The sequence below is a fragment of the Bubalus bubalis genome, chromosome 3, assembly GCF_019923935.1.
Source record: "Bubalus bubalis isolate 160015118507 breed Murrah chromosome 3, NDDB_SH_1, whole genome shotgun sequence".
Classification (NCBI taxonomy): Eukaryota; Metazoa; Chordata; class Mammalia; order Artiodactyla; family Bovidae; genus Bubalus; species Bubalus bubalis.
This window is the reverse complement of record NC_059159.1, coordinates 74226695-74242682: the sequence shown is the minus strand read 5'-3', so window position 1 is coordinate 74242682 and position 15988 is coordinate 74226695. Positions and strand designations below refer to the sequence as shown.

General features: G+C 47.7%; 1 protein-coding gene and 1 long non-coding RNA gene across 3 annotated transcripts in view; one reads left to right on the top strand and one right to left on the bottom strand.

Annotated features, from left to right (window-relative positions):
* Positions 1-15988, bottom strand: part of LOC123465585 — a 108127-nt gene that overhangs the window by 40941 nt on the left and 51198 nt on the right. For both annotated transcript variants that reach the window (XR_006640841.1, XR_006640840.1), the window contains exon 2: positions 309-374. This is a non-coding gene — a long non-coding RNA (uncharacterized LOC123465585). The remainder of the gene's footprint in view (positions 1-308; positions 375-15988) is intronic.
* The window catches only part of ACO1 (aconitase 1), a 67186-nt gene continuing 56074 nt past the window's right edge, over positions 4877-15988 (top strand). Inside the window, exon 1 of the mRNA XM_006060271.4 lies at positions 4877-5018. The gene's annotated coding sequence lies outside the window, so the exon portion shown is untranslated. The remainder of the gene's footprint in view (positions 5019-15988) is intronic.

Here is a 15988-nt window from a genome sequence, read left to right as displayed (position 1 = left end):
AGAAGGGGACGACAGAAGGTGAGATGGTTGGATGGCATCACCGACTCGATGGACATGAGTTGGAGCAAACTCTGAAAGATAGTGAAGGACCGGGAAGCCTGGGGTGCTGCAGTCCACGAGGTCACAAAGAATCAGACACAACTGAGCAACTGAACAACAATAACAATATGTTCAGCAATGAAAGACTTATTACAGATCTTTATCCAGAAAAAAATATTAAATAAGTCAGTAGCAGCAGACTCAGAACAGTAATATGACTGTGATATGATTTCTAACGCCTCCATCCCCAGGATGGAGAGCATCTTTACCTGTGTGCACCTAAATTACGGAGCTGTAGCGGGGAAATCCAGACTGTCAAACAGGGAGACACAGGCCTGAAAATAAATGAGTAGGGAATTTTAGACCATATAGGAACAGACCAAAGTTCCCTCCTAGAACATTTAAGCTCCTCGTCTTGTCTGCAAAGAACTACCAACTTATAACCTCAGAGTATCCAACGATTTCATGTAAATGATTATATACTTTTAAAATTCGTTTATTGGCTGTGCAGGGTCTTCGTTGCTGCATGAGGGTTTTCTCTAATTGTGGTGAGCAGAGGTTACTCCCTAGTGACAATGCACAGGCGTCTCATTGCGGTGGCTTCTCTTTTGCACAGCATGGGCGCTACAGCATGGATTTCAGTAGCTGAGGCGCCTGGGCCCAGCTGTCCTGCAGCACGTGGGATCTTCCCAGACCAGAGATCAAACCCATAGCCCCTGAACTGGCAGGCAGATTCTCAACTACTGGATCACCAGCAAAGTTCTGTTGCTGCTGCTGCTGCTGAGTCACTTCAGTTGTGTCCAACTCTTCTCAACCCCATGGACTGCAGCCTACCAGGCTCCTCCGTCCATGGGATTTTCCAGGCAAGAGTACTAGAGTGGGGTGCCATTGCCTTCTCCGAGCAAAGTCCTAAACAAGTATATTTGGTTGCACAGAGTATCAAGCACAAGCTCCAGAATAAGACCAGCCTTTCATCAAACCCTAACATCACCATTTATAAGTTATGTGACCTGAATCATACAGTCACTCTGAATCCCAGTTTCCTCAGATGCAAAATGATAACAATGCCTCCAGCTCAAAGAGCTGTTGTGGAGTCAATGGGACATTTAATCACATTTGGCTTTTATTATTAACTTCATTGAGGGGAACAGCACTTAACTGAAAAGCAGATAGCCAGGGAATCCTGGTTCCCTGGCAAAGCAGCTCAAGAATTCAGGGACTTAGGTGGTAAGAAAGAGAGCACAAAAATTAAGACTTTGACAGGTGTGGAAGGGCATGGCAATGGTACTTTTGGGGGGCCAAGATGAGCCCAAGAACTACCTTTTCTTGTTATGAACGTAGAATTTTTTTAAAAACAGGAACAGAAAACATTTATTTCAAACTTTCTCTGGTATGAGGAAGACACATTCAGTGATGAACTTAGGCATTCTTGAGTCATTGTGCTCAGCTCTTTGCGACCCCATGGAATTCTCCAGGTAAGAATACTGGAGTAAGTGGCCATTCCCTTCTCAAGAGGATCTTCCTGACCCAGGTATGAACCCGGGGTCTCCTGCTTCGCAGGCAGATTCTTTACCATCTGAGCAACCAGGGAAGCCCAGGAATTTAGGAGGGACCACCTTATAACTTCATTCATTGTATACAGATATCTCCCCCTCTGCTATGTTAGAGAACACGGAAGAATATGCAGGCCAACGTAGAGCACAGAGCAGAGGGCAGTAAGCAGACTGAGTATCTATGTGCCAGGCTTCCTGTTAGGGGTGATGAGCACACTGACGTGGTCCCACCTTCATGGAGGATGTGTCTCCAGGTAGCAGCTCCCTGGGGCCGATCTGTGGACCTGCTGGAGCAGGATCTCCTGCAGTATGCAGAGTGCTCGGACGCTGAGCTCAGATCCCACTCCTCACCTAATTCTACAAGGTGGGGATGCAGGAGGCTGTATTTTTAGTTTCCTCTGGTGATTCTAACACAGTCTGGGAAATGCCACTGGTATCACTCAAAGGGTGGTCAGACCCTCATACTCAGTCTCCCTAAGAGTGCAGTGCAGGAACATGCCTTTCTCTCTCTTTGGCATTCCTGCACAGCATTCAGGATCTTAGTTCCCAGTGAGGACTCGAACCCTTGCCCCCTGTGGTGGAAACACAGTCTTAACCACTGGACCACTAGGGAAATCCGTAGACTGCCTTTCTCTTATACCACTTCCTTTCTATTAGATAATATGTGTGAAAATGCATTATGAACTACAAAGCAAGATGCAAAGGTGGTGTCTAGTTTTTAGGATGGTCCAGTTTACACACGTAACTAAAGTCACTGTGAAGTACAATGAGGCATTCCTTACAGCTTAACAGGTCTCCAACCAAAGCCTTAGGATTCCCTTTATAGGAGCAGAAGCTTCTGTCAGGTAAGGCTGTTACCTCACTAAAGGCCCTTCTGCCACTTGCCCCTGGAGCAGATCCACAGTGCCTGGGCAGTTACCACACCTGGATGGCTTCCTCTCTGAAGGCCCTTCAAGTCTACACACTCCTCTGGGCCACTGGCAGAATCTTCTGTATCATGACAGAAATATATATCAGGCGAACTTTGTACGAGTATAGTCATGTGGTTTGAACCCCCGTAAATGTTCAGCTTTCTCAATACATGATAAAATATCCAGGATGTGGGATTCAGGATGAGGAAGAAACTGGATGAGTGGGAGGGGACAGACAGATGGCAAGAGAAGACTCGGAACTGCCACTTTAGATGTGAAGTATGGCAAGGGCCTTGGGAATACTCAAGTGCTGCTGCTGCTGCTGCTGCTGCTAAGCCGCTTCAGTCATGTCTGACCCTTAGCGACCCCACAGACTGCAGCCTACCAGGCTCCTCCGTCCATGGCATTTTCCAGGCAAGAGTACTAGAGTGGGGTGCCATTGCCTTCTCCGACTCAAGTGCTAATGCTCCACAAATAGCTGCTGTCAAAGAGTGTGGAGATCTGAAGACGGTTAAGGTCAATAATGGAGACAGAGCAGACTTTAGCTGGAAGTCTGCGTAGAGAAAAAATAGATGATGAAGACTTCATCAGTGTGTGGAGTTACATGTAAAGTGAGAAGAGAAAGGGTATACTAAAAGAGCCTAAGAAAGAGGGGCCAAATTAAGAAGAGGAGAATCATGAGAGGAGAAGCCTCTAAAGCCAAAAGGAGGTTAAAATTTCAAGGAAAGACCTATTACTAGTATCAAATACCACAGAGCAGTCAGCAAGGGCAAGAACAGAGGAGAGGTCACTGGGTTTTGCAATCCACACATTCCTGGTGACAGGCTCAAGAGCACAAGAGTAGGGTGATGTGAGAACTTTTTCCTTCACAGTTTTGGCCAGAGCGTTTACTAATAAATCTCAATTCCTTTTATAGTTCTGATTTAATTATTTCCTGTCAAGGATGACCAGTTCTCCTATTACATGTATGTTATCATTGAACATTAAGAAATTTTGCTTTGTAAAGTGTTGCCTTGGTTAAGAATCAAAATTTAGCTAGATGTCTTTTCTCCCTAACCCTCAGCTTTCCCTACATACTCTCTAAGGGGACCCCAGTCCTCTCAAGGGAAGTTAGTTCAATGGATGTGAATGGAAACAGTTTAGAAAGTGGGTAGGAAGAAAGTCTTCTCCCATATAGTAAAAATATAATGCTTGTTATGTGTGTGTGCTCAGTTACTCAGTCACGTCCAATTTTTGCGACTGCCAGGCTGTTTTGTCCATGGGGATTCTCCAGCCAAGAATGCTGGAATGGGTTGCCATTTCCTCCTCCAGGGGATATTCCTGACCCAGGCATTCAACCCACGCCTCCATCTGCATTGGCAGGTGGATTCTTTACCACTGAGCCACCTGGGAAGCAATGTTTACTACACAGTAAATATGTCCTTCCAACTTGAATCTAGTAGTAGCAGTGTTAGTTGCTCAGCAGTGTCCGACTCTTAGCGACCCCATGGACTGTAGCCCACCAGGCTCCTCTGTCCATGGGATTCTCCAGGCAAGAATACTGGAGTGGGTTGTCATTTCCTCCTTCTCCAGGGCATCTTCCCGACCCAGGGTTATGAACCCGTTTTTCTTATGTCTCCTGCATTGGCAGGCGGGTTCTTTACCGCTAGCCTCACCTGGGAAGCTGAAAATGCTACATTACACAGGTTGGCCCCTATGGGGATAGTCACTACTCATTCTTTCTATAAGCCGTGTATCCATAAACTCAAGATATAAAACTACAATCACTCTTCATATAAGTTGGGCAAAAACCTCACCTTTTCTCTAGAAAGATCTAATCAGTCAAATTTGCCTGAGCAGGCGCGACTCCAACCAACCTATAGAAACTAGGTGCAGTGACCAAGGCCTGCTGAGTCAACTCAGTCATTTCTCTGACTTCTGACAGGTGAACAGCCTGCATTAGGAAGTGTTGTTAGACATTAAAAAAAAAAAAAATTAAACACTGAAACTTTGCACTCCATAACCATGGAAACTTTGAAGTCCTGGCAGTCACTCGGCTCGCTTTGCCAGGCGCTAAGGTGGGGGCGGGGTGGGGGCAAAGGGGAGAGAGGGAGGTGACCACGTACCGGGGTGTCGGACAGGGAAGCCTCCACTGATGGTCAAATCATTTTTAAAAGCTGCATCTCTAACCTGCCCCTTCAGCTCCCTCCCTGCGAGCTGGGCAGTCACACTCCACGCCCAAGAGTAAGCGTGTCCCCGGCCTGGGCCAGCATGGGAGGATCCCGTCCCGAGGCGGCTTCCTGCCGCTGACCCCCAGCTACCCCGCTCCCTCCCAGGCGAGGTCTCCCCGCCCGCAGGCCCCGCCCCGGGCCCGGCCCCGCCCCCGCCCCTCCCGCAGGCCCCGGCACGGCCCCGCCCCTGGGCTGGCGGCCCCGCGGCGACAGGGGGCGGAGCGGCGCCAGCAGCTGGACTCAGCCCCAGAGAGCGCCCCCAGCCTGGTTCCCCGCGCCAGTCGGAGTCCGCCGTGCACTCCGTGGTGAGTACGACGCGGCCCAACCCGGGTCCCCGGGCCCGAGCGCCGGCCGCCCTGCCCCGGCGGGGGAAAGCGGGTCGGCGGAACTCCGGGCCGCCTCCCCGAGCCGGGCTGCAGCGCGCCGGGCCGCCCAGGGGAGATCGGGGGAGCGGGAAGGCAGCCGGGAGAATCGGGACTAGTTCCTGGGGACTGACCCCTCCGCCCTGCTCCCAGCCCGGCCGCGCCGAGGACGGGGGCGGGACTGGAAATGGCTCTCCTCGGCCTCCTTCGCCCGGGCTGTGCCGGCCGCCGGGAGAGTCCGCGCCGAGCTTGTGCGGGCCTCACCCGGGAGTCGGCGAGGCTGAGGCGGCCGCCGGGAGAATCCACGCTGCGACTTGTCCCGGCACACTGAACCGGGGAGTCCTACCCCCAAGGAGGGTGTGCGGGCCTCGCCGGGGAGTTCTCGTCGAGCTGGGAGTGGCGAGGTAGGGACATTTCCCACTGGGGTTCCCACAGATCGGGGAGTCCACACCAGGTGGTAAGGGGGAAATGGAGTGAGGGTGGAAAGAGAACCTCGGTGGAAGGGGTGGGGAGAGCCCATCCTCAAGATTCACAGACCCAGGGAGGAGTGAGTGTGTGTGTGTGTGTCTGTGTGTGTTGCGGAGATGGGGGCAGAGAGTTGGAAACGGTCTCTCAGCAGTGGGGACAGAGTCCATCCTAAAGATTCACAGACTCAGGGAGGAGTGAGAGAGTGAGTGAGTGAGTGAGTGTGTGTGTGTGTGTGTGTGTGTGTGTGTGTTGCGGGGATGGGGGCAGAGTCGGAAACAGCCTCTCAGCAGTTCTCAAACTCCCCTATACACTCTTAAAAATTAGTATATTAAGGAGCTTTTATGTGGGTTATGTGTCTCAATATTTATCGTATATAACTAAAACAGAATTTTCAATATATTTAGTATCTCATTTAAAAATAGTGGCAAAGAATCCACCTGCCAGTGCAGGAGACATAAGAGATGTGGGTTCGATCCCTGGGTTGGGACTATCCCCTGGATATGAAAATGGCAACCCACTCCAGTATCCTTGCCTGGAGAATCCCATGGACTTAGGAGCCTGATGGGTTCCAGTCCATGGGGGTAGCAAAGCGTCTGATATGACTGAGCACACAGACATGCATGCATTATGTGTTGATATGTGTTTATGAAAATAACCATACCTTTCAAAATAGAAGAAGAATATCATTGTATTATATTTTTGCAAATCTCTTTCATATCAGTTTTAATAAGTAGCAGCTAGGGTTCTTATATCTTGCTTCTGCACTGTCTGTTGCAGTATCACATGTCATATCACCTCTGGAAAACTCCACTGTGTACTCCTGAACGTGTGCGGGTAAAAGCATCAAATAGCATCTTGGTATTATTATGAAAGTGGTTTTGACTTTGCAAATCCCTAGAGTCCCCTGCACCACACGTTAAGAACCACTGGAGTAGGAAATGCATCGGGGGCTCAAGTCATTGATCCCGCTTCTTGTTTGTGATCCTTCCTCTGAATGGGAACACTCATCACCCCAAGGAAGGATGGTTAACCTCTGGTAGCTGCAACCAAGCTAACCTCACTCTGGAAACCCAAGTACTGTGTCCCCACGTAAAAGATAATGAGCCCTGCACGCCTCCTGAAAATCGGCAAGGCTCTCAGATGCCTTGGGTTATTTCTGTGCCTGCAGAGGTGGCCTGTGTATGCCTTCAGATTGTAGCAGGGATGTGGCACACAGGACCCATGGGTTCAGAGACATGCCCATAGGGAGCCAGTGCCAAGTGTGGAGGAGTTTGTTCAGGAGCTTCCAAGTGGGTCAGAAGTGATTTCGAAGAGAACAGGGAGGCATGTTGTTGCCTCCCTTTCCTCCATGATCGCTTCTGTGTGTGGTTGTGCAACCTTGCGTTTATTGGAAAATGACTTCCCAGTCTTGGTGCTCTTTCCCTTTCCACTTTCGGAGGGGGGGGGGGTTGTCCCTGTGGGTGGCCCTTCCTCAGCCTCTGCCAGACCCCAGTGTCCTGCAGGCTGCTGTGTGGTAGGTGGGGGCCCCTCACTGGATTTCTTCCTTGGCTTCTTGCTCTGTCAGCACAAGTTCCAGATAGAAATTAGGTACATATATAGCCTTATAAGAGCACCGTTGTGGCTCAGCGGTAAAGAATCTGCTTGCCAATATAGGAGATGGGGTTTGATCGCTGGGTCAGGAAGATCCCCTGGAGAAGGAAATGGCAACACACGCCAGTATTCTTGCCTGGAAAATCCCACGGACAGAGGAGCCTGGCAGGGTACAGTCCACGGGGTTGCAAAGAATCAGACACGACTTAGCAACTGGACACACATATACACACCATGGCCTTATAAATGTTTGGAAGACAGACATCCCAAACAATTAACAGTCAGTTCTGGGCAATGGAGTCAGAGAAAAAGGCAGGAACCTTCTCCTTGTTACTCTTTGTGATACCATATGACCGCCTGTTTAGCAGCATTCCTGTATTGCTTTTACAACCTGAAAACAAAAACTGAAATCCCAACAACATACACTTTTTCAAGGAAGATAGGATTATTTCTCTGATAAGAATGTTACCAATACTCCCTCTCTCCCAAGAAAACAAATTACTTTATTACATCACATTTCCAAACTAGTATCTGTGATGCTAGTATATATATATTAAGTCAAAATGATACTAAGAGAGAGCCCTCTGAGATCAAAACATTCTTGAACAGTATAGTTTGATGTAAGGTTAGAAGCCACCAGATCAGACTGTTCTTCAGTGGATCATCATACCCCCCTTAAACTGCTGCTGTAAAATGCTATTTCATGAAATGTCATAAAGTAAAGTTTTAAAACTGAAAAATGTAATACCCAAGACTGTTTCTCCTTGATCCTACAGTTATGAGAAGAGAAAGCATGTTCGTGTACGTTCTGATGTGCCCATGCACCAACTGGGGCAAAGGATATGCCCACATGCCAAGTGGCTTTCTCTTGGTGGTGGAGTACAGTAGATTTTTATTTATCTTCACTTTGCTTATTAATAGTTGCTGCTGTTGCTGCTGCTGCTTAAGTCGCTTCAGTTGTGTCCGACTCTGTGTGACCCCACAGACGGCAGCCAACCAGGCTTCCCAGTCCCTGGGATTCTCCAGGCAAGAACACTGGAGTGGGTTGCCATTGCCTTCTCCGATTAATAGTTGCTGCTGCTGCTGCTGCTAAGTCGCTTCAGTCGTGTCCAACTCTGTGTGACCGCATAGACAGCAGCCCACCAGGCTCCCCAGTCCCTGGGATTCTCCAGGCAAGAACACTGGAGTGGGATGCCATTGCCTTCTCCGATTAATAGTTGCTAGCAACCACTAAACAAGTATTAAACTTGATATGACCAGAAATAACCCCCTACAGTTACTTATATAAGGAGGACAACATAATTGCCTTCATTTTTCTTAGATGGACCATGCAACCTGGCCAGTAGCAGACCCTTGCTACTCCCTTCCTCCCAGTGGGAAGTGGAGAAAGAAGTGTGTGGAAAGCGACTCAGGGGGAAACAAAAACAGCCCTCAGTCACATTGTGCGGTGTCTACTTCCCCCTGTAAGATCAGCTCCAATCTCAGCCCTGCCCGCTCCTTCCAAGTGACCCAGAGGTTAGAAAGTTCTTATTGGATTTGCACCATCACCCGAGAAGCCATCAGCTGACCATCTTCCCAGACTAACTGGCCTTCATTAATTTTTTTTAGCCATTTTTAATGGCTAAAACTTCAGACATACAAAGAAATGGAGAGTATAAATCCCCAGCTTCAACAGTTATGAACATTAGCACTTGGCCAATCTTATTTCACCTAGACTTTTCCTGGAACTCACTCTTTTTTCCCCTCTTCTAAGAGTAGGCATCTTTATGTTCAACTGTATAAACTAATGAAAAGAGTAGTCTTTGTTGTCTTTTTAGTATCAAGCGTGTACTAACTGCTGTAGCAAAATCTTAAAGTCTTGTGCCCTGCAGTCAGCGTGACTGAACCCCTGGAGTGGACTTCACACACTCGCTATGTGGTCCCACTTCTCTGCCTCTGCATTTGCTTGCCTCTTGGCCTTTCTTCCTGTATCCCAGTTCTGCTCTCTTAAGGCTTTCTCAACTCCCCTAGTCATAGCTGTCTCTTTCCTCTGGCCTCTCTTATGACCCTTTGCAAATGGCAAGCTTTATTTCAGTCTCCTTAGTCAGATCATCATCTCTGTCATATTCAAGTAAAGCAAGGTTTTCCTTTCTCCCTTTCTCCTGTGCTGCTTGTGCTTAGTTGCTTAGTTGCTCGGTCGTGTGCGACTGTTTGTGACCCCATGGACTGTAGCCCCCAGGCTCCTTTGTCTAAGGGGATTCTCCAGGCCCGGGGATCTTCCTGACCCAGAAATCGAACCGGGGTCTCCTGCATTGCAGGCGGATTCTTTACCAACTGAGCTACCAGGGAAGCAATGCTTTGTGCAAAGAAGATGCTCAAGAAATAGATGCTAAATTACTTTAACTCAAGTTCACTGGAGAACATTTTTGATTACAAGAGAAATGCATCATGTTCGAGGGAAATTTTTCCCATATTGTCTAGGACCACAAACGTTTTATCTCATCCGCATAATTTTTAAAGAACTGCAACAAAAAGAATCTCCAATTTGAGCCGACATAAAAAAGCCAGCTTTTTTTGAGGAAATTATCTTTCTGGTCTGTTGTCATTTTTTCACATGTATCTGGAAGACCTCTCTGATTCTGGAGTGCTTTTTTTCCTCAACAGGAAAGAGTGACCCTCTTTTAGAATATCTATCGTGTTGTAAGATGTAGGTTTAAATCTTCAGTAAAAGAAATAGACTACATGTAGGGTCCACATGCCCCATGAAGTATGTTGATATCAATCAATGTCATGAATACTGGTAGCTCCTGGGTGTAGAGTCATTTCCAGTATTCATCATCTTTTCATCTAGTTCCTCCCTTAATAATCACAGTGGCCCTTGTGAGCTGGGCAGAGCAGTGCAGTCAGGTAATGTTACCTTAAATCTGCAAAAAGTAAACTGAGGTTTAGACAGCTAGAGTGAATCTTGTCTATGACAGAAAGTGGCAGAGTCTGATTTTAAGAGTAGATTGGAAACCAAAGGCTTTGGGATTGAATATTGGAAACATGCAAAGACAAACTCTCTAAACAGGACATGTATTGGGGAGCCAGACCAGGTTGTTGAAGTCAGGATGTTTAGTTGCTAAGTTGTATCTGACTCTTTTTGACCCCATGAACTGCGGCACGCCTGGCTTCCCTGTCCTTCGCTGTCTCCCGGAGCTTGCTCAAACTCAAGTCCATTGAGTCAGTGATGCCATCCAACCATCTCATCTTCTGTCGCCCCCTTCTCTGGGATTGGCTATGGGGAACGTGCAAAGCCAAGAAACTCTCTAAACATGACATGGATTTGGGAGCCAGACCAGATTCTTGAAGTCAGTGTGTATATCCTGATGCATAAAACTACCAAAGTGATAGCAAACTCTCTGAACCAATCACTTTCCAAATGCCTTGGGTTTGGCTTTAGTCTTTGTTGCAGAAGTTGATCTGCTTTCTGATGAATTGGCAAGGCTGCTCTGTATGAGTGCTAGTGGGGTTCTCTCTCATTCTGTTTTTGTGACTTCAAAACTTTGGGGAAACCCAACTTTGAACTGTGTGAATTGCCTGGGCTGTTGCTCAAACTGACACGGATGGAGCATTTCATTATTCTTGAACCTCGTCATCCTTTCATGATCACGACTGTAGACTTACAAAGCAAAGTACACATTGTGGCTTGGCACATGAAGGAGGCGTGTCGGCCTAAGAAAGAGTTCTCCTACAGACTTACCAGGTTTGAACTTTGGGTTGTGAAGAGATGTGAACAAATCATTGTGGACAGTTGGTTACATGCGAGAACTACACAGACATACTCAGGACAGTTGTGTAACAGTGGTAGCGTCAAGACCAGCACTTGCTATGTTATGCTGGGACTTCCCCAGCAGTCCAGTGGTTAGGACTCGGAGCTTCCACTGCAAGGAGCACGGATCCTATCCCCGGTCGGGGAATTAAGATCTCACAAGCCTTGTGGCAGAGCCAAAACAATAAGAATTGTTATGTTTCATAAAACCTTATCTGCTCAGATAAGGAATCAGTTACATTTTAAGGCAGGTGATGCCTGATAATGGATTTTTGACATCAACCCATACTTCAGAACCCATCTATACTGAAATTACATATACTGTATGTAATTTAATCTATATGTATAATTACTATATGTAATCATCTATACTGAAATTACATATACTATATGTAATTTAATCTATATGTATGATTACTGTATGTAATCATCTATACTGAAATGTACATCTATACAAATTTATACTGAAATCAAGGGTATTTTAGGGACAATTAGAGGAAAACTATCTAGTCCTCACTACTCTATTGGCTTCCCTTGTAGCTCAGATGGTGAGGAATCTGCCTGCAATGCAAGAGACCATGGTTTGATACTTGAGTCAGGAAGATGCCCTGGAGAAGGGAATGGCAACCCACTCCAGTATTCTTGCTTGGAGAATCCCATGGACAGAGGAGCCTGGTGGGCTACAGTCCATGGGGTCACAAAGTCAGACACGACTACCTCAAAATATCCAAATTATCTAGTCCTCACATATGTACTTTAGAGTTGGAAGATTGTTTTAAAGTGAGATTTAACTTTTTTAACCTATTTGGTAATGTAGGTTTTTGGATGAGGAATAACTAGAAGATTCTCTGCTTGTTTGGAAATGCGTAGGGCAAGGGAGTTGGCCATTGGTGGCTCAGTGGTAAAGAGCCTGCCTGCCAATGCAGGGGACACAAGTTTGATCCCTGGGTTGGGAAGATCCTCTGGAGAAGGGAAGGGAAACCCACTCCAGTATTCTTGCCTGGAAAATCCCATGGACAGAGGCACCTGGCGGGCTATAGACTCTGGGGTTGCAGAGTCAGACACAACTGAGCACCTAAAACAAAACACAAACTGGCCACTTTCCAGCCATGGGGTGTTGACAAGTTATCAATACTTATCGTCTGTGATCCTCAGTCTTCTCATCTGTACAGTTGGGTGGTGATCCCTACGTCACAGTTGTTGAGGGACTATATTAGACGCTGTGGATCAAGTGTCGGGCACTCCACAGGGCTCGGCTCACGTCAGCTGGCTGCAGTGCTATAGAGTGGTGCAGCACTCACAGCAGGGTGCCTGTCCACGCTTCTCTTAGCCCAGGCCTCCTGAGCTCCAGGCCCATGTATGCTGCTGCCTGCCGTTCCTCTTCGAGGCAAACTCACCGTCTGAAACCAGTACCCAGGTGTATCACGGTCATTGGCTCTGCCAGTTTGCCCAGATGGGGCACGTGGAGCCATGCTAGCTCGCTCTCTTCCTCCCCCACCCTCAGCCCGTTCTCCTTTCTTAGATCTGTTGCCCTGCCCTCCGCTCCTGACTTGATGACCGCAACAGCACCATAACCTGCCTCCCTGACGCCAATCGAGCATCCTTCCCCCAAGTCAGCTCCTACCTCACCCAGCGTGCGTGCGTGCTAAGTCGCTTCAGTCGTGTCCTACTCTGCAGCCTATGGACTGTAGCCCACTGGGCTCCTCTGTGCATGGGGTTTTCCAGGCGAGAATACTGGAGTGGGTTGCCATACCCTCCTCCAGGGGATCTCCCCTACCCAGGGATCCAACCCGCATCTCTTTATGTCTCCTGCATTGGAAGGTGGGTTCTTTATCATGAGCGCCACCTGGGAAGCCACCTCTACCAGAGTAATGTATAATATCCAATCAGGTCTTGAAGATTTCAGCTAAGAACCTTTTAACGTGCCTGCCTTCAAGTTTTTCTGTGCCTTTCTGCGAGGTCCCTCGTGATACGGGCCCCACCCCTCCCCTCTCCTCTGAGCCCCGCCATCATGAACATTTCCTTCAGACGCGTGGAACAGCTCTGTGACATCCATAGGGTCTCACTTCCATACCTTCACATGTGCTGTCTTCTCTGCCCAGAACATTTTTTCCCTGACTCCCTCCCTCAGTGTAGTTCTCCAAGGCTCCTGCATGGTGTCACCTGTCCCCAGAGGCCTTCCTGACCCCTTCCCATACTGGATCAGGTGCTCGCCTTAGATGCTTCTTTTGTCTGTTTGTTTTTGGCAGCATCGTGAGACATGTGGGATCTTAGTTCCCTGACCAGGGATTGAACCCATGCCCGCTATAGTGGAAGTGTGGAGCCCTAACCACTGAACCGCCAGGGAATCCCCCGTAGAATTCCCTGTATCGGCCTGCATCCACCACTGCTGCAGGATGGACTGCTTGATCGTGTCATAACCTCCTGACCAGTCTGTGTGTAACTGAAGATGGTGGGGAAGCGGGGGGAGCGCTTATGTCTTTATCCCATCAATGTCAAATCAGTGTCTTTCAGGGTTGAATGTAAAACTGAATCTGCAATAGTGCCTTTTCTTGGACAAACCAGCAGCTCAGAAACCAGGTGCATCGTCGTCAAATGCTGCTCTAATACTTGTCCCATCTTTGACTCAGTGAAATGGCCATTGCATGTGGATGCTACGTGGCCCTGTGGGCCACTGAGATGGGATTAGAGCATTATTGCTCAAGAGCTGGGCTTAAGGGCAGATGTACTTGACTTTGAGTTCCCTTTCAGCACGCCTGCGATCTGGCAGCTGCTTTCCCGCTCCTAACCACCTGACTGGGGGGGGGAGAAAACAGTAGCATCAGGTCCTCCCTGCAGTTGCCTTTCTTCTGGAAAACCAAGAAACGTGGGTTTATGGCTCAAACTTTTGTGAACTTGACCAGCATGAGTCATCACTGTTGGATCCCAGCAGTGCTGAAGTGGGTGGGGGCAGATCACCTCAGAACCTCAGTGAATGCATGGAGAGAAATGCTGCCCGGAGTGACCTCTGGCAGCCTGACACTTGCCACCACCTTTTGTGGTGACACTCTTTCTAATTTCTAATTTGAGTTAGGGAAGTTCATTACCAAGGAACTACTAAATGAGGTAGGAGCTCGAGGGACTCACGTCGCTTCCCTTGCCCTTGGGACTCAGATACATCAGGGTTTGGCTGGGGTCTCTGCAGGTCTCCTTTTGGAAACCGTACTGGTGATGGTGGGTTGCTGCAGGGGAGGGAACCGCAGTTTAAGAAGGGCAGCCTTAAAGAGGACTGGCCTCAAAGAGAAGAGGATGAGGTCCAGAGTGGGCTAGTTAGGATGCCTGGTTCTGATGGGTCCTGCCCTTGCTGCTGCTGCTGCTGCTTCCTTTTTGAAAAGTTATTTATTTATTTATTTGGCTGAACCGGGTCTTAGTTGCAACCTGTAATCTAGTCCCCTGACCAGGGATTGAACCGGAGCCCCCTGCACTGGGGGCACAGAGTCAGCCATTGGACCACCAAGGAAGACCCTCTCTGCCCTGCTTCTTCCTGTATTCTCTGGACAAATGTTCCATGACCCCACAGTGACTTGCCTTTCTCAGTGCATCTCCAGAATAATAAATGTGAAGTTCACCAAGGCTTTGTTGTGAACCTATCTATATTAGCTCATAGTGATACCAGAAAATAAAATAACTATTTCTGTTCTTTGGGGTTTGTGCTACTGTAGTTAATTTAAAATGAGCTTAAAAGATATGTCAGGCAAGCTTTCTGTGTTGGGAATTGCATGTGATGTTGTGCCCTCTTGGGCACTGAGCCTCAAAGAGGCGAGGGAGGCTTAATCACTGGTCCACCCAGATTCTGACCACTGCCTTTGGCTGTGGCTGTGCACATCTGCTGAGTGAGTCATGATCACTTCTGTGATACATCCTGAAAACTTCCAATGTGACTTAATGAAGTTTGGAGGAACAGAAAGGTTAGATTTCAGGAAGTAGCTACTTCTTAAATGACAATCAGATGTTTTCATATTATGAGTTAATATCTTACCAAACCTAAATTCTGGTGTTGGAAATGTACAGTTTAAACCACGTGTAAAGTTAGGAGCGCATTTTGTGGTTGGCCCTTAGTCCGAGTTCCTACAGTGACAGGCTCTGCTACACCCCACCTCAGTCTTCTCCTTTTCTGCCCTCGCTCACCCACTTCTGCCTTCCCTCACACCCCACGTCAGGGCCTTCGCAGGTGATCTGACCCCTCCTCCAGATTCCCCTTACTTCCTCCACAGTTTTTCTCAAGTGGCTCCATGTCAGTGAGGTCTTCTTTGATCTCCTGATAATGCCTCACAGAACATGCCCTACTGCCGTGTCCTGCTTTATCCATGGAACTGGTCACAGTCTGACGTTCTGTTTCTGTATTTATTTGTTTAGTCTCTCCCCACTGAAATGAAGCACCATGAGGCAGCTTTGTCAGTTTTGTTCCTGAGTGCCTAAAACATATTACATGGTTAATGTAAAGATATACTGAACAAATAGATGAATGAATTATAGAATTTTTTTCACTCAGAAGGGACTTTTTAGGTCATCAAGTAACCCTGTGTTACAGACTGGGAAACTGAGGCCCAGAAAGGTTCTGTGGCTTATTTCGAATGAAACTGCTGCTGCTGCTAAGTTGCATCAGTTATGTCTGACTCTGTGCGACCCCATAGACGGCAGCCCACCAGGCTCCTCTGTCCCTGGGATTCTCCAGGCAAGAGTACTGGAGTGGGTTGCCATTTTCTTCTCCATCGAATGAAACTAAATCCTTCAAAAACTGTTACAGCTCTTTAAAAAACTAGGAATATATTTGGAGCGCTCTGGCCAGTGGTCCAGGATGAGACAAAAGAGTTAGTTAAAATTATAATAAGTTAAGTTGTGATAAGTTAATTTGTGATAAGCTAAAATTGTAACCCAGAGTGACAAGTTATTGTGTGACTGCAAAGCTTTCTGAAGGCAGAGTCTCATTAATTTTTGTAAAGTGCACCTTGCATTAATTAGTGCCCAAGAAAAATGTGCTGATGGATTTGCTAATATTGTTATAAAGCCATTCCTTCTCTAAGAC